At 54.6% G+C, this 17,749-nt stretch overlaps 1 long non-coding RNA gene across 1 annotated transcript; it reads left to right on the forward strand.

Annotated features, from left to right (window-relative positions):
* The first annotated feature begins 1,195 nt into the window (after positions 1-1,195).
* On the forward strand, positions 1,196-3,751 carry LOC134471856 (uncharacterized). The gene is made up of 3 exons (XR_010041566.1): positions 1,196-2,378; positions 2,521-2,671; positions 2,777-3,751. It is a non-coding gene; the product is annotated as an uncharacterized LOC134471856 (long non-coding RNA).
* The last annotated feature ends 13,998 nt before the right edge of the window (positions 3,752-17,749 follow it).

Here is a 17,749-nt window from a genome sequence, read left to right on the forward strand (position 1 = left end):
TCTGGATGGCTGTTCCTTCTAGAAGGAGAGCCTGGTATCTGAGAAGCTGCCTGTGTGACGGCCACCGGCTCCCTTTGGAGGAAGTAAGTCCTGTCACCTTACGAGGTGAACATATGCTGAGATCTTTGCCTAAGATCAATTTGGATGCCTCTGGCATCAGAAAAGCCCCGTGACCACAGCCCTAAGGCAGGCAGGCAGGCCATCCCTTTGCTGCAATGTCTAATTCATGATTCAGATACCCCGCAGGCTTTGGGGCATCCCTGATCCTGCCTAAGCACTCCCAAAGCTGTGGTCTGCCATTCATCATCGCTGAAACACTGGCCTGTCATTATACTCAGTGCAGGGGCATTTAGGACCATTTGTGTCAGCTTCTAAATGCAATTTGGGAACCAGGTTCCAGGTTAAAATACGGGTGTGTGTTTCTGAGCTTCCCTTACCATCTGGTAAAGAGGTTGTGCAATGTCACTATATCCCACTCTCCAAAGGCAGCAAAAGCCTTCAATTCCTAGAATTCTCTTAGCCATGTTAGGGTGTTGGGCTGTGAGAAGAAAACTACAAGTTCAATTCTTTCCTCTGTCTTTGGGGTCCTTTAGATATGATAAAACCCACGTACTTTACCTCAAGGCTGCAAAGTTGTGCCTTTGACTTAGAGACCCTGTAACCTCTTCTAGAAAGTTCAGCGGGTCGTGGTTCCTGGCTGGAGCACTCTTCTGAGGGAATGTAGAGCGGTACCTCATCTGTATATTGCAGGAAAATTCAAAACAGGCTGAATCATGGGAAACTACTTGTGCATAAAGACGAGGATGCCTCTGAACCCTTGAAGCAGCACAGACCGAGTTAGTTGAGAGGCCTGGTCTCGGGGACTTTCAAAGGCAAAAAGAAACTTGGAATCTGGATGTAAAGGGATGTACAAAAGAAGGCCTCTTCTAAGTTACACACTGTGATCCTCGGGATCTGGGAAAAAGGGTATGCGGGCTGGATACCAGCAGGTGGACGGGTACCCGACCTCCGCTGGCAATCTAAGGTCCTGGCCAACCTGCACTCCGCACTGAGTTTTTGGGCTCCCAAGACTGGAGTGGAGCAGGGGCTGCTACAGGCTGTAAGGAAACCTTGTGCCCTTAAGTCGCCATGGACCTTTTAAACTTCAGGGATTAAAAGATAGTGTCCTGGGAAGGAAACCCAGCAGAGTCTTTACGGCGCATTAGCACTGAGGCAACTCTGAAGTCCTCTCCGGATTTTACGCTTAGTTGTCATACTTCAGGGTCTGTTTTGGTCTCCACAAGTGGGAGGCAGTATACGTGACAGGGCTGCAGGAATATTGCAGGTATCCCTTCCCAAAGCGGAAACTGGACTTTGAGGTGTGATCAAAAAGCAATCGGACGAGAAAGCCATCCTAGTAGAGAGAAATAATGAACCATTTTTGTTGGGGTCTGTACCTAGATCCCCAATTCTCCAAATGGGTGCATGGTGAAAGCTCAAAGGAATGAGACACGCGGCATGATCTCCAGGGCTGCAGGAGGAGTGAAATCCTCGGCAGAGCTTGTCGTAACCCTGCTAGCCAGCAGCCCACTGACACTAGGCAGCCCGTATTTAATCCGAACAAGCAAGGAGTTGAGTGGAAAATGCAGGAAACCTGAACAGGGTCTTGGGTGGGGTTCAAGGACCCTCAGAGCAACAGATGATGCTAATTTAGGAAAACTATCCAGAAAGGCTCCAGGTAGCCTCAGCTGTGGCCTGTCTTGTCCCCTGAGCTGTCTCTTCATTCTCAATTGAGTCATGCCAGGGCCACGCCACAGCCCTACACGTGTACTCAGCCTCAACATTCTCCAGCACATCCCCTCCCCAGTGGCTCTTGTCCCTGAGCCATGACAGCTGAAATGGAGGCCAGGGCCAAACAAAAGAACCCAAGACTGACGCAGGCGGTTAGCAACAGGCTGGCTCTTTCCCCTCCCTAGTCAGGGTTCCCCAGGGCTCCCCTGTGGGGATGAAAGTCTGACCGGCGCAGCCCCAATGAAACAGGAGACAGGAGACGCTCTTGTGGACGACAGTTAACTGCTAGTTTATTTACGCGGGCTCTGGTTTATATATTTGGCCGTGACCAATCACAGGCTGCCACGAGGAAGCAGGGCGGGAATGGGATGCAGGCTCTGGCTACTATATCCAGCTGTGGCCAATCAGGAGTTGCCACAGAGTACGGAGTAGAGCGCGGGGTGCGCACGGGTTGGCTAATTTAAAGAGGGACATAGCGCATTGCGGAAGCTGGCGTGGTCCTTAGTCCCGGCTGGGGTATGGTATGTTGAGCGCCTGCGCCCAACAAAGGTCCAGCCAGAGGGAGAGGGCCAAGAATCCCTTGAGCCTTTGTCTTGCGGGACCTGCCGGTAAGTAGGGTCTGACCCCAGGACCTTTGTCTCGAGGGGCAGCTGGACTTCTGGTGGTCACCACTGCACTGGGAATACCTTAGGGGCCTCTCGTTTGCTGGTTCTCATCACGTTCCCTTCTGAATGGCCTGGCTTCCTGCAGCCATAGCAAGTGGGCTTAGCATCAAACTGTGCTTGGAGCCCCAGAAATCGGACTCAGAGCCGCAACCAAGGCAGCCGCTTTCTCTTGGAGTGTTTTCTCTTCCCAATCTCGATCATAAAATACCAAGGTGCAGCTCTCACCAGAGCATCAGGTGAGCTGCCCAGAGCAGAAGCCATCTTTTGTAGCTTTGTCGGGGTGTCTAAGGCTGACTAGGTAACGAATTTGTCTTTAAGAATAACCTGTCCTTTGTTTACAGGAGGCCTTGGTAAAGTCTACAATCTGAGGAGGCAAAGGGCTCTCATCTTTTTCCTAGTGAATACCTGACAATTTAAATCAGGGCCATCCCTGCCTGACAGCAGTTAAAGTCCATCTAACTTGGTGTCCGTGATGCCGCAGGGGGCCCAGTAGCTGTTTCTACTTCCTGCCCTGGCTCTGCCACCCCAGGGATCCCGCCTTCCCGGTCCATCCTCCTGCTCCCCACCAGGCCGTCCATAGTATCGTGCGTGTGTCATTAATCACACGCGTCACTGCTGGGCACCCCTGGTGCCAGGTGGCTCCAGGGGCTTCCAGACTTCAGCGAGCCAACTCCTTGGTTGGCCTCCGGGAGGAGCCTGTGCCTCTGCCTTTCTGCCACGCCCCCAGGTAAGACCAGCCTGTCACTTGGGGGCCCACAACTGAGAAATGAAGCTGTAGCCACAGAGAGGCCTCTCAGGTATCACTGCAGGGGTGGAGAGAGCAAGTGCCGAGGAGCTCCTGCATAGGAAGGTGAACCCCCACTCCCCATCATGGGGTTCATACCAGGTCCCCTTGGTTTGAGAAGCATCACCTGCCCTAGGAAGGCCACTCCACATGGCCTAGGGATCTTTGTGACCTCCCTCATCTCCTCCCCTAACCCCTATGTAGGGGACTGCTCGCAGATCTGTGGGGTATCCAGGGCCCCCTCAGAGGAGGGCTCATTCCAGAGCTGTCTACCCACTGGGGCTTAGCACTGAGGAACCTCCCACCCCCACCGCATCTGGGTGCTGACCACAGCGGAGCCCTCTGCAGAGAGGCCTTAGCCTGTGACCATTCCCTCTGCAGACCTCAGTTTCCCCATCTGTGATGTGCAGGCGAACCAGAACTCTCTAAGGCACCTGACCCTGTACTCACTGATTCTGTTCAGGCTCAGAGCAGGGGAGGGGGAGGCCGGGCAGAGGGTTGCCAGCCTCCCTGAGGACACACACACCTGCCTTCACAGCCTCTGTGCACCACACAGAGAGTTCCTGGATATTTTTAGGACAGTTGGCGCCTCCTGGGCTGTAATTCATGAACACAGCTGACAGAGATCAGCACCCTTTGAAATTGGTGGGAAGCTGAGAAGCTGCTGGGTGTTGCTGAGCTTGCACAGGGAGTGGGGAGTGTTAGAGAGGGGCAGAGGGGGCAGAGGTCAAAGTGGGAGGGGTCTAACGGAGGGGATAAGGGGGCAGGGGAAGAGGGAGGGTCACAGGAGGGAGGCTGTGTGGCTAGGGTGGGTGGGGTAGAAAAACCCAAAGCGTCCCCCATGGCAGCTGTACCCTTCCTGCCCAGCTAGGTGGAGGATGTGTTTCCAACACGTCAAGCGCTGCTGCTGCTGCAGAAGCCAGCTAGCTGGGCGCCTGCTGAGTTAGAGTCTGACGCCTCTGTCTACCTGGAAACAGCTTCCCACCCCTGGGCTTGATCCCACAAAGTGGTCCCCACGTCAAATGCCTCTGCCCCTCTGCCGACTGACTGAACAGAGGTCCTGCGCCCCTCCTCTTCAGGGTCAGCCTGCTGGAAAGGCCCACGGGGGTCAGAGATGCTTTATCATGTTTACCCTTCATCAGAAAGGATGGAAGACAGGTGCAGGGCAAGCATGTGGGGAGGACCACACAGCTTCGGTGCCCTCCTGGTACCTGCTCAGCAGCCTGGAAGCTTCCAAACCTGGTCCGAGTGGGGCTCCAGGGAGGCCTCCCCCCAAGGTGTGATTGATTAACTCTTTGGCCCTTGGTGATCAACTCATCCTTCAGAGGTTAGGGGTCCCCCCCAGAGGTTAGGGTCAACCTCTACCCCGGGTCTTTCTGGTGATCAGCCCCCATCCTGAAGCTCTCTGGGGACCCTGTCATCTCATTAGCACAGGAAGCACATTCTTAGCTGGGGAGGCAACAGTAGGAGGGGTCCCAAGTCGGAGTGCAGCCTTGACAGTGTAGCGGTTTGGAAAGACCTGCCTCCAAAAAAGAAGAAGAAAGACAGCACTCTTAACACTCTGGTGACTCTAAGGATTTGAGAGGTCTGTGCCAGGAGGCGGGAAGAGGCAGATGTATGGAATTTTATTAGGCTACAGGATCATGGCAGGGCCTGCATTTTGGGGTGGGGTTAGTGCTCAGGGGAGGAACAGGAGCATTCGGGGGACAGAGACTCTGCCCCTCGGACAGCCCTTCAGGGCCTCTTTTGCTCATTCCTATAACACCACGGAGGCCCTACTGAAGCCGGCCCTGAGTCATGTGGCCCACTTATTCCCTGCTCCTTGGCTTGTGCTGCCCCCTTACCCTGCCCGTGTGCAGCAGGCACCTGCACTGTGCAGGTCCTCAGTGAGGCACTGGCACAGAGACTACACGGGGGCGGGGGGTACCTGCCCTTAGGCTCCCCGCAGGACAGCTAGGACGGCCGGGAAAGGGCTGGGAACCGGACAGGAGGAGCAGCAGAGCTGAGCCATCAAGGGCAAGCAGGAGCACGTACGGGGCTGGGGACCTCCAGAGACAACCAGGAGACAGTGATGGTTCAGACCAGGCCCCTGGCATGCCGGGGTACAGGCATGCCCCAGCCCAACACACCCCTCCTGGGGGCTCCAAAGAGGCCCTGCGGCCCAGTGTCCTCACCAGACACCCGCACCAGTCCTGCCCCGCAGCTGCTGCCCCCGTCACCTTCACGCCAGCTACCCTCACTGGCTCTCGGCCCACACCCCTAGGCCCCACAGCCCCAGGAATGCCAGTGCCGAGTGGCTTCCTGTGCCACCCTCCTCTGTTCCTCCACCCTGAACTTGGAGGAGGCTGGGGTGCAGGCAGGAGCTGGATCCACTCTGACAAGAGGCTCCTTCTCTGGGTCTCAGCCTCCTGCTCCTCCATCTAATTAGTATTAAGTGGGAATAATTTCTCTCCTGCCCACCTTGCCGACACTGTAATGGAAGTCTGACCAACACCAAGGTGCCCCTCCTGCTGGAGTTTCAGTGAGAACAGGGCGCCCCATCCATTGCCCGGCTGCCAGTCCACTGGCCGCCCATGCCATAGGGCTCTCGGCCCAAGTGGCCTCAGGTGGCCTCAGGCCCTGCCAGCTGCCTGCTCCGCCATGAAGGGTGGAGGGCTGGTCCGGGGCCCTGGAACGCTGGCCGCTGTGAACTCTGGAACTTCCTTCCTTGTTTCCTTTCTCTGGCCTGCGCTCTGAGTTACAAAACTGACCCCAGAGCCAGCATGGCTGTGCCCAGGTACAAAAGCTGCCGAGTCTTTGTGGGGCTCACAGTTCCCCCACCATCTAAAGGCAGGAGACCTGAAACAACCTGATGAAACTTTGGAAGGCCAGTGCTAAAACCACCTTAGCTTTCAAAAAGTGTAAATCAGGCCACCTGCAGGGAGCAGGGGTCCCAATTTTGTACCCCTGGTGTTACGGGAAGGCGGGTTCTGAAGGATTTTCAGCCTTCGATCCTGCATAGAGACCCACTGCTAACTAAACGGGCTGCCACACAGAGGGCTTGGGAGCAGAGGACACCAAAGATGCCACTAGGTTCTTGGGTGCTGCAGACTCCTAAAGGTGATGTCTAGGTTCTTGTCACCCTGAAGAAAAAATTGGCCAATATGAACACAAAAGGTAGTGAGGTTTTACACTTATTAAATGTGCTAAAGGTAAGAAAAGAAACAGGCTCTGCAGTGGGACAGGTGAAGGGAGAGAAGAATGAGCTAGAGTGAGGGCCAGCTACTGAAGAAACGATCACGGTGCAGTGGGGTTGGGCAGTCCCTCGTGTATCCTCCATTTGACCTCAGATCTAGGCCATCTTTCAAAGACCTGCTTCATTCCATGCCAGAAGTGCAGGTAGGGCTGTGGCTTGTGTCTAGATGTCCCCCAAAGCCTGACACAGTCGTAGGTGGGGCTTTCTCAGAAGTGGCTGGCGTTAAGGATGGGGATGACCAAATTGGCCCACTGATGGGTTTGGCACCGCCCCAATCCCGGTAAACTAGACAGAACATAAAAGGCGCAGAAGCTGTTAGGGTCCTTTGCTGCTTTTGCTGTCTGGGGGGCGCCATGAACTGTTTGCTGTGCCACTCTGCCAATTGTGGACTGAAACCTCCACAGACTGAGCTAAATAAACCTTCCCCCCTTTAACTTTGGGTGTCGGGTGTTTTGTGCCAGCAACAAGAAGAGCAGCTAAGACCAATCCCAGGCCCAGCTTGGCCCCCGTGCAGCGGGGCACCGTGTCCTGGCTCTCCTGACACACAGCTTAGGCCCACTCACCTGGCCACTTTGCCACCAGCTAAGGAAAGTGCTCTGGAGGACAGAACTGTATGTGTACAAGACAGATGGCCATACTACTAAGATCTGATCATCAAACAGAATAGTTTGTACTCTCATTGTGTCCTCTTTTTATGCTTTGATAATTTTGTAACTTGAACAATTATTTCTAAGATAACAATATGTAATTTATCAACTAGTGATTTCTTACTGTTTTTTTTAAAATTCTGTATTATTTCTAGCTTTTTTTCTGTTTAGCTTTTTTCTCAAAAAAAGGGGGGTGGGGAGCTTGGGGATTTAGCTCAGCAGCATAAGCTCCTGCCTTGCAAGCAGGCAGTTGTGAGTTTGATCTCTGGTACTGATTAAAAAAAAAAAAAGAATTTTACAAGAAAGGAAATCCTGGGGGACAAAGAAACACAGAGCCCACCCAGTTTGGGAGTTCTGAAAGGAAATTCCCAAGTTGGGAGCTGCCAGGAACTCAGAAAGTCAATGTAGATCTTTCCATAACTCTGATTTTAAAGATATGGAGAAAAAGACTGTTACTTCTCGAGATGAGAGAGAAGGCAGAACAGAGGCAGCTGGGAGAGAACACTGGGGCATCACTGCCAAAATGTGCCCCAGGCAAAGGAAAGGGCTGCAGCCTCAGAGAAAATGAGGGCAGGCTGGATCAAGACTGCAGACCAACGGACAAGACTGAGAACCAAAGCAAAGTCACTCCCTGGTATTGTGTCACCAACGAGAAACAAAGCTCCTTCTGAGAAATGCAGATTGGAGAGATAAGACCCACACTTTCCCACACAGGCCACCTTCCGTCAGAATGAAGATGAAGTTCCCTCCCCTAATGCTTCCATAGGACGAAAAAGAACTCGAACTAACCCCATAACTAACTAGTTAGCGTCAGGGCATTTGTTCTGTTGCCCGTGTCCACCTTACAAGGAGAGTAACTTTGAAAGGACCAGGCTGCTTTCCGGCCTTCATTTCTGCTCTTTTCAGCTGTTCTTGGTCTATAAAATCAACTTCCCAGTCAACCCATTGAAACAGTCATTCCATTTGGTGGTGTGAAGTGTTGCAAGACTCTAGAATGGAAAACAAAGCTCATTAAGAGCTTTGAACTGAAATGCTATGGTGTGGTCCTGTGGCAGCCAGCAGGAGGGTCTCTGGGACCTCAGGTCCACATCTCTCTCTCTCTTGGGCCCTGGTGCAGTGTCCTGGAGCTCACTGCTGGGGGCCCACGTGAACGATGTCCATGTAGCCATCGTGTTACATACGGAAGCTGTGTTGGCGTCAGTTGTCGACAAAGCCAGAGGACATGCCTTACTTACCCATGCTGTCTTCCTGGTGGAGAAAGAGGACTTGGTAATGCATTGGGCAAGGGTAAAGAAGCTCATCTTGTCAAATAAGACAGCAGATAAACGCAGGGTGAGGAGCACTGGGGCAGAAACCACCTCCTCCTTACAAAGGGTGAGGTGCACAGCAGGGTCCCAGAAAACTAGGAAAAGCAGCATGGCAGAGCTAGGGGAGCTGGAACGGACACTTTTCTGTAGCAGGAAGTGAGTAGATACGGCCCAGCGTGACACACCGTGGAAAGAAAGGTCTGAACACTTTTAGACTGTGGTGCGGAGCACTAGAACTAGAAACAGACCTGGCCCTTTCCTCCTGCTGGTGGGGCCAGGCGGCATGGAGACCGGCCTCGGAGCCAGCTCGTTCTCTACCCCCTGCATCTTTGTGAGCATCCGCCTGCGGTGCTTTAACCAGGAGCGCATAGGGAGAATAAAGCCGTGCAGGGGCAGAACTGAGGGAAGTGGACAGGGCTGGGTGGGTAGTTGCATCTGTGCATGATACGGGGTATGGAGGGGGGAGAATCGGGGTTCTGTCTCCTGTGCGGATGTGGAGGTTCCTCAGGTGCAGGAAGCCCATTGCCTGAGCCCCAGCTCAGCACTCCCAGTTGGCACCCAGAGGATTTTCACAATCAGACAAAAGAGAAGAAACTAGAAAATACCAACGCTGGGTTCCTCCTCTCCCCAGAAGGGAGGGAGAGAGGGAAGGAGGGAAGAACGGAGGATGGGCGGGAGGAAGGTGTGCAGGGAGCTGGCCACCGTATGAAACCCAGGGTTTCTCAAAAGCCCTCTCAAGCTGGTTGCCTGTCTGGGAAGTTTGCTTTCATGGGGCCTCAGGGCATGTGGAGTTGCCTGAAGTTACAGCCTGGCCACATGGTGTCCCCTTGGAAGGCACACACAGTCTGCTCCACTGCCTTCTGATTCCTATCGTGCATAACGGGATCCCACCATGCTGTGTCCACTGAGCCCCACAGATCAGGCAGCCAGTCTTGCCTGCAGTCCTGTAGCTGGTCTGGCCACAGCCGTCTCTCCTGTCAAGATCTGGCCCCTGCCCTGGCTTCTGGTCCACTCCATAGAGACGGAAAACAAGTCTAACAAAGGCTGATTTCCAAGCTGCTCCTGGGCTGGGGAAGAAAGGCCAGAAAGCCTTGGGTGACCTTCATAACACAGCTCAGAGAAACAAAGGACCCGGTGAACAGAACCGTGGAGGAAGGCAGGGGCAGAGGGTGGTTATCTCCCCAGGCCGCCATTGCTTCCCAGAACACCTCAGGCCGAGACAGGGGCTGTGCGTGAGTGCAGCCCCAAGACAGGACCTCGCCCGGCCTTTGGCCTTCGTGCAGCTGCGGAGCTGAGTGCTGGGCTGGCAGAAGCAGGAGAGGGCGCTGCAGGGGCAGGAGCCTTGCCAAAGAGGTGATGCTTTGTCCAGAAAGCAGAGGGTTCTGAGCATGTGGGGGAAAGGATCAGACTCTCAGACTCCAGTGGTCACCGCGAGGTAAATGTACAATGTGACTAGAGGCAGAGACACTAGCTAGGCGTCACCAGTTCTGACAGGGATGAGATGACAAAGCCCTGCCCTTGTCCCCGCACAAGCACTTCCTATGCTTTGGGTGTGTTTGCAATATGGTGACACATGGGTGTCAATACGCGTGTCTCTGTGCAGGCAGAGGTGTGCTCACAGCACGCCTGAATGTGGAGTGGGAGAGTGCACGGCTGCGAGCCTAGATGTGAGCAGGTAACTCCCCGTGGATGCATGGCCTGAGAGTGTGAGTCGGGGTCGGGTTCCCGACCACCTTCTCAAGGATGTGAACAGCTCTGGCAGAAGCAGAGTCTCCCTCCAGAAACAGCAGGCTGTGAAAACCCCGAGTGTGGCAGGAACCCAAGGCTTATCACAGCAGACTCTGAGGCCTGGAGCTCAGAGTTTCTCTCCTGTTACGAGCTGAGGTGTCACCCACGCCTCCTGACAGCACCCTCTATGCATCACCCGCTATGGCTCAGGGACTTGACATTGAAATGCTGATACTCAGGGGTTTCTGTTCTTGCTGTGAATTCTAACCTTTCCTTTATCTCTGGCTCAAGAATCCCATGTCCTCTATAGCGCTTTCGAAAGGAAAGCAAGCTTATTTGCCATCATGGGGTCATATCTCAGCCCATTCAGAGTTCTTGACAGTGAGACGGTGGATGTTTGTGTATCAGTTAATCTGGGTTTGGCAACATTCTTTTGTGTGTGAGGAATAAAGGTTGTGGTATCTGGAGGAAAGTGTGGTGCTTTGGAAAATTAGCTCTTGCGTGGTTTGAGTCTCTATGAGAAAATAATGGGCGTAAATTTAATGCAGGACTGAACCAACTCTCATTAAAGGATGGGGAAAACATCGGGGTTAAACCCAGAGAGAGATGCCTCCTCCTCTGGCCACTCACCCGCCAGCGGGCCATGGGGGTCACAGGATGCTCTGGTGAGTCTGGGAGCCTGGATCCGAGCTGTGAGGACGGGCGACCGTAGGAGTGGAGCAGAGGGGCCATCAGAGGTGGAACCGGCAGGACTCACAAGCAGCCCTGCCACCAGGTATTCTGCTGGAATCTCTGGATCTGGTCAACTTGGGAGCTGGGTGGAAAGGACACAATCCCACTTTAAACGCGGCGCTGGATACTGTTCGGGCGGTGACTTTCTGACTCTTCCAAATGAGACGGGAAGACAGGGCTGAAGGCCAGAGACGCTGGGCCATGGGTCTGGGACTGGGAGGATGATGAGGAGGAGAGAGATAGGGTGTGAGGGGAGCACACTGGCTCTCAGAGGTGCTGGGCATCCACAGAGACACCCACAAAGACAGCAGGAGAGTAAAGCCCAGGGGAAGGGGACAGGCTAGAGAAGGGTGATGAGCACCCAAAAAGCAGGCTGGGTGGAGTCTGGCTGTTTGGGTGAGTATCCCCAAAGACCTGTATGTTAAGGTCATTCCCAGGGGATGCTACTGGTGAGGGGTGGAAGGGTTTAGCGGTGAGGCCCATGGACGGTTCTCAGGACACTGGGCGTGGCCCTTCCTGCTGTCCAGCTCCTGATAGAATCAGTTTGCCCTATCGTGACACGCCACCTTCAAAAGTGGACCAAAGAAGGGGACTACCCAACCTGGGACTGGAGCTCCCAGGATGGTGAGCCAAAGTTTAACCTTCTCTAAATTAACTGCCTCAAGGATTTTGTTATAGTAATATAGAGCTAATACTAACCCAAAATTCTTGCAATGGGTGGAGGTTCTCCAGCCGTGGTTACAGCTGTACATTTGTGCCCTTTTGTAAAAGCCTGCACTGGCTAGAGGTCACGTGAACCCCTCCTACACCCACACCATCCCTGAAGGCCACAATGGACTCTCCTGGGACAGGTTCATCACAGCAGGCCAGCCTGAGGCCAGCGAGGTCTCCCAGGCACGGATTGTCTCCTGGCCTCCTCCGGCTTCTCCCAGCCAGCCCTTCTCATTAACATTCAAGTGGCTTCTCACTATTCACGGAAGAACGTGGAGGAGCTGAGATCTGATCTAGCTTAGCTTGTCCGCATTAAAATCAATTAAAAATGAGAGAGAAGCTTCTCTTCCCAACTGAAAAATCCACAGGCGCAAGAGGAAGAGCACACAGCCCCATCACTCATCAGGGCTTGGCTCTCCTTGGCTCTCTTCTTCCAGACAGCTGCAGGCAGGGCCAGCTGAGTGGGAAGGTATTCCTGTGAGGGGCGCGGCGGGCGGTGCCTGGGCTCAGCTCAGCTGCCAAAGACGTGCCTGCTATCCTGACCACAGCTTGGGGTGGAGGCTGGCGGGCAGCGGCCACAGGGAAGCCCAGAGGCCGGTCCCCTGAGTCATCCGCAGAGCCTGACGTCCGCTCCCCTTTCACTCCTAACTCAGGGAATTTAGTCTTCAGCAAAAGCATGTGTGCTGGGCTGGTCTCTGCTGTCCGTGGAGTGCTGGGTAGAATCACAGTTTTCTCTCGTTAGTACGTGGAGAAGTTTTACTGTTGTGTTAATTCTGGTGAAGTTGCATTTCCTGGTTTTGCCAGGCAAAAGTGTGTGTGTGTGTGTGTGTGTGTGTGTGTGTGTGTGTGTGTGTGTTTTACATGCTCAGGCTGCACCACCCAGAGCCTTGCACATTTTCAAGTCAGTGAAAGCAGAGTGGCTAAAATGCTTTTGCCATCCAACCAGACGTTACTTAGCAAGCAGATAGCATTTGGTACAAGTTCAGGGTCATTCGATCTCAGCCTGCATGGGTGCAGCTTCTCTGCAGCTATAAGTCTGTGGCAGGCCTCTTGACACACAGCACGTACACCCAGCCAATGCTGTGTCACCTCTGGGGTGACAGGCTTCCTGGAGGAGAGCGAGTGGACAAGGTAAGAGAACATAACAGATCTTGAGTGCCAGGTAAAGGAGCCTGGACTTGCCCTGTGTGACCCACTCTTTATACACCAGCTGGCCCACCCACTGCATCCCCCAGTGACTACTGTACCCCCTCCCTGAGTCTCTGTGGCTCTGTTGGGTAGGTTTACTGGACATCTGGGGCCACTGGGGCCACTTGAATGTTCCACTATGGAGACACTGATTGGATTGGATTTAGAACACACTTCTTCCCAGTAATTGATGACAGAGATCGACTCAAATGCAGAATTGCTTCAAGTAATCAGAGCATTTTGCAGTTCATTCAGCTAGGAGCTTAGCCTATAACGCGAGTTGGTAAACTACAATTACAAGGCCTGAGGTCTCCCGTGTGCTCCCGCTGGACCAGAGATGCATGGCAGACCCACGCACTGTGGGAGGCATTTTCTTGTGTGGCAGGTGGGTTCCTTGCTTCTTATAGAGCAGGTTTGTGATGAGCTGGTGGGTTGGAAAGAGATCATCCATGAAAGAGTCCAAGCCCTGAACATTTGCCCCAGGGCAGTGGAGAACTCTTACCAGGCTGAGGTGCTCAGAGTTCAGGGCAGCGCAGGCCATTTCCAATGCCAGACAGGTGGTGAGGAGGGCCACAGCCAGAGGTATCGCTCCAGGGACAGTGTATGTTTGCATTTTACAGGCCCCAGGTTCAGTCCTCAGCACTGGGATTGGGGTGCTGCTCAGTAGCTCTGAGAGCTGAGGTTCTGAAAACAACCCATTTGGTGACTTTAGAGCCCCTCGCACTTTGCACATTGATTCATTCAGCAAATATTTATTGAGTGCTTTCTTCCAAGGCCTTTGAAAAGCAAGATTTCAGAAATATTTAACAGTCGGGGCAATGATCACTCAGAACAAAACCTGTTAGAATACACGATTCCTGTCCACAAACGCCTTTGGGTTTGCACCGATATGATCTCAGCCTTGCTGTTGATGTGAGGAAGTGGCCTTGAATGTGACAGACAGCTTGCATTCCAGAGGCCTTGGGGGACAGAGGCTTCCCAGAAGAGATGATTCTGAACTGAGTCCTGCAGGCTCGAGTGGAGAAAAGAGGAAAGCTGATATTTCAGACACGCTGGGGTGCAGGGCAAACACCACGTACGCAAGCCCACAGTAAATGAACCCTCAGGGCTCCAGAACCTTCTGGAAGCTGATGAAGCTAATCTGGACTTTTGCTGCTGCCTGTTCAACCCTCACGTCATCACCATTTGTTTCCAGCTCTTCAGCAGCTTCAGTTCCTCTCAGGCTAAGGAGCAAGAGCTTCAGCTCTGGTCACTCCTGGGCCCCCGCTCTCTCCCGCCCAGGGCCCTGTGTCAAGCTGCTGCTCCCTGAAAGGTCTTCCAGCAGTCACAGTATTACCGTAGTTACTGGTCGAGATTTCAGGCAGATGGGTGGGGTGGTTCTGGGGAAGGATCCCTCTGGAGGCTGAAGCAGTGAAGTTGGTGGGGTCTTGGCTGGGTTAGAGATCTATGTCCAAAGAGACCAAGTGGGCTCCCCACAGGGCTGCACGGGCTCCTCACAACATGGCAGCTTCTTCTCCAGAGAAACAGTGATCCAAGGGCAAGGCAGAAGCAACCCGCTCCATCTCGAGGTGCCCTGCTGATTACTGGGGTCAACCCTCTGCAGCACAGAAAGCGCTGTGTAAGTGCAGGACTGCAGGGACAGGGACCGGCAGGGTCGAAACAGCTCAGAGTCCCATCAAGTGCTCAGACTGGTGTCATCGCAGCCCTTACCTTGCTCCCGGTGATCCCAAAGCCAGGACGATCAGAATCCCACTCATCAGGCCAGCTGTGGTGTGATGAATGCCTGCAATACTAGCAGGAGGCGGAAGCAGGGGGTAGAAATACAAGCTCAGCCTGTGCACCTCAGTGAGACCCTGGTGATGTAACTCAGCATGAGGCCCTGGGCTGACTCCCCACTGCTTGAAACAAACAAAAACACTGTAGGTGCCAGCCCCAGCAAGGCAGCTGTGGCCTCACTGAAGAGCCCATGCTAGGTGCCCCGACCCACCCAGGAGGCCCCTCAGCCCTCAGCCTGTGGGCCAGAGCACCAAGGGGGCAGAGGACTGGAAAGCGCACATCCCTGCCCCTCCCTATTTCCTGGTTGCACAGCAGCTGCCCTCCAGCGAGTGCGGTGAGCTGCGCTGGTGTCTCTACCTGGTACCGGTTTCCATGGCTCTGCCAGGCCCCGGAGTCTGATGTGGAGCCTGCAGCCTGGATGTCTTCCTGACATATCTGCCGTGGAAACACAGCTCTTCAATAATGTATGCGGCTATTAGCACCAGGCCGAAGGCGACCAGCTCCCTCCTGGTGATCAAAGCCACCACTGGGGAGCCAAGTGGGCGATCAGGTTTCATGGGTTCCTTCTAACCGCCGCCCCTCCGTGTGAGATTAGAATAGGCTGTTTCATGTCCAGGGATGAAAGCAGCAAGGATTTGGGAGAAAATCCGGTTTCTCAGAGAAATCAAAACGTTTCGATTTCATTACAAATGGATGCACGACACAGCTAATCACTCCTGGGGGAGGCAGCCCTGCAGGACCAGCTGCTCCCTCCTTTCGGGAGCTGTGGGAAAGGCGGGTCAGGGAAGCACTCAGCTTCCCTATATCCAGGGTGTCTCTCAGATGGCAGGACCCACCAGAATCCTTGGGGGATCCCCCTCTGTCCTGCAGCATCAGCACAGGCGGGCATAGCCCCCCTGGAGATGGTGGGTGTTAGAGCCTGCACCACGGAGGGGGAGGTGGCTGCAGCTCCGGGTGCCATATATTAATAGCCCCTTGTTACTGCATCGTATGTCCAGCTCTTGCCTACAGGACTGCTAATCCTGCAGCAACTGGCAATGTATTATTAGATCTGGTGATGAAGAAACCGAGGACCAGCAGCTTAAGCGAGCTTCTCAGAGACGCCCCGTTGACATGTGTTGGAGCCCCAAGTGAAACCCCAGAGCTGTGCTCAGGCCTCAGGACCAGCTGCCCCAGCCTGTCCCTCCAGAAGGAAAGTCAAAGTCTGTAACCAAAGGGAGAGGCCCGGGGCGAGAAGGCCCGCCCTGGTGCTCGGCAATGTGGGGTGTTCACCAACGCCCCATACAAACTCCCTGGTCTGTTTCCTGGGCTTCCAGCCAGCCCCAGCCTTTCCCAGCGGAGTCCTGGCATCTCCCCAAGGAGCTCTTCTCAGCCCAGGGACTGAACAGGCTGAGACACTGATGTGCCCTGGCTGGGATCCCCAGGGGATCATTGTCCTCTGGCCTTGCTCCCGACACTGGAGGGGAGACTGCCACCTTAGTGTGAGAGCACAGGAGACGCCCAGCTTGTGTGGCGGAGTAGGATTCTCCTGGCTTTCAGCCCTGTGTTTCTCTTCTCTCTGCAGAGGCTTTTACCCTGTTCTGTCTGAGCCCCACTCTGCAAAGCTCGGTCAAGTCTCCTACTCCTAGAAGTTGTCCTCCATGCTGGTGTTCCCAGCATGTACCTCAGGGGAACTGAGATGCTCTGGGGGAGTTCACCCAGGGGTGTGCAGGGGTCCGGCTGACGCCAGTCTTCGCTGCCATCCAGAGGCAGGCCTGCCAAGCTCAGAGGGTGCCTGATGCCTCCCCGACTCCCGTCAAGCCAGAGACCTTCTGCTCCAGATCTGCCCACCTGGTCATCAGGAGGTCCGGACTCTGGCCTTACTCAGGCACTGCCTGAAGCCCTGCAAAGTCTGGACACTTTCACATGTGTTGTTCTGTAGCAGCCTCCCAGCCCTTGTTATGGTCCGAGAAATTAGGTCCTCTCCACCTCGGGCAGGGCCCACCTCTCTCTTCATCTGCACGCCTGTCCCTTCCACCTGGGCAGTGGCTCTGCCTGGTCGTTCCTCCTTCACTTTATACATTTTTTTGGCAAGGCCTGGTAATGAACCCAGGCCCTTTCCAGCGCTAGGCAAAAGCTCTGCCACGGAGCCACACCCTACCCGTCCCCTTTTCAGTACTAAAGATAAAAAGCACCCTGGATGCAGCAGGCTTATCCATCCTTCAGTGCCAGCCAGAGGCCCCTTCCTCCGAGAAGCCCACCAGACTCTCTTCCCATCACGCAGCCCTTCATTTGCCCGCTTGTCGCTATAGTGATTCCACTGTGGACTTTGCCGCCTTGAGCCCCTCGGGCAGTGTCGAGAGCTGATTCTTGGAGTCCCAGGCCAGCCTGGCTCTGAGCACTCACTGCGTGAACGGGCTGTGCTGGAGGCGGTGCTGTCCAGGCTCAAGCCTTTCGGAACCTCCACAGAGGAAACCAGGGTAGGGCCACCTAAGATGTGTGCTCTAGAGCAGGAGGGCCACAGCGTGGCAGGGAGGGCCATGGGTCACAGTGCCCTGTGCTGGCCACAGTCCCCATGGTGGCCTCTCAGCTTCCTCAGGCCACTAGCAAACTGGTCTTAGTCCAGAGGCTGGCTCCAGTGCATGTACCTCGAGTCCTGCTAGGGCCCCATTTCCCTGAGCAAGCTGCCCTGCAGTGCTCTGGGATTTCTAGGAAGGTGGGCAGGGAGGTTATTACTTTCTAGGTCAATCTGTTTTACTAGAAACACACTGGTCATTTTTGCATGACCGCTGATAACACTTCCAGCCTCTAGTGCCAGAGTGTCCCAGGCTCACGGTCCTCCCTGGCCTGTGGGAGAGGGGCTAGAGCAGAAGCCGTTCCACAGGAGCACAGCGGGTGATGTTTCTCACAGAGCTGGCTCCGTGACGAGCAGGAGTGTCCTTGTCCGCCTGGACTGCAGCCAGGATGTCCCAGCCATTGCTTCTTTCTCAAGGTCCAGGGTTCCCAAGCAAGCATGGCTGCCACACTGTTCCACGCTCAGCCCTGAGATCACACCTGCTGCCTTGGTGGGGAGCGGAGGACGTGGAGACTACCAAGAGTTTTGGGCTCATGGTGCCAGTAGGACAGCACTGACCTGACCCGGTTAATGGGTCTGCAGGTGTGGTGCTGTCTAAGTTGAGAAGAGTCCCCAGGGTGGGGCGTGGGTGGGCACCGGGAGAGTCCGGCGA

Source organism: Cavia porcellus, unplaced genomic scaffold, assembly GCF_034190915.1.
Source record: "Cavia porcellus strain 051 isolate PalLab524CR breed Dunkin Hartley unplaced genomic scaffold, mCavPor4.1 scaffold_1, whole genome shotgun sequence".
In the NCBI taxonomy this organism is placed as follows: domain Eukaryota; kingdom Metazoa; phylum Chordata; class Mammalia; order Rodentia; family Caviidae; genus Cavia; species Cavia porcellus.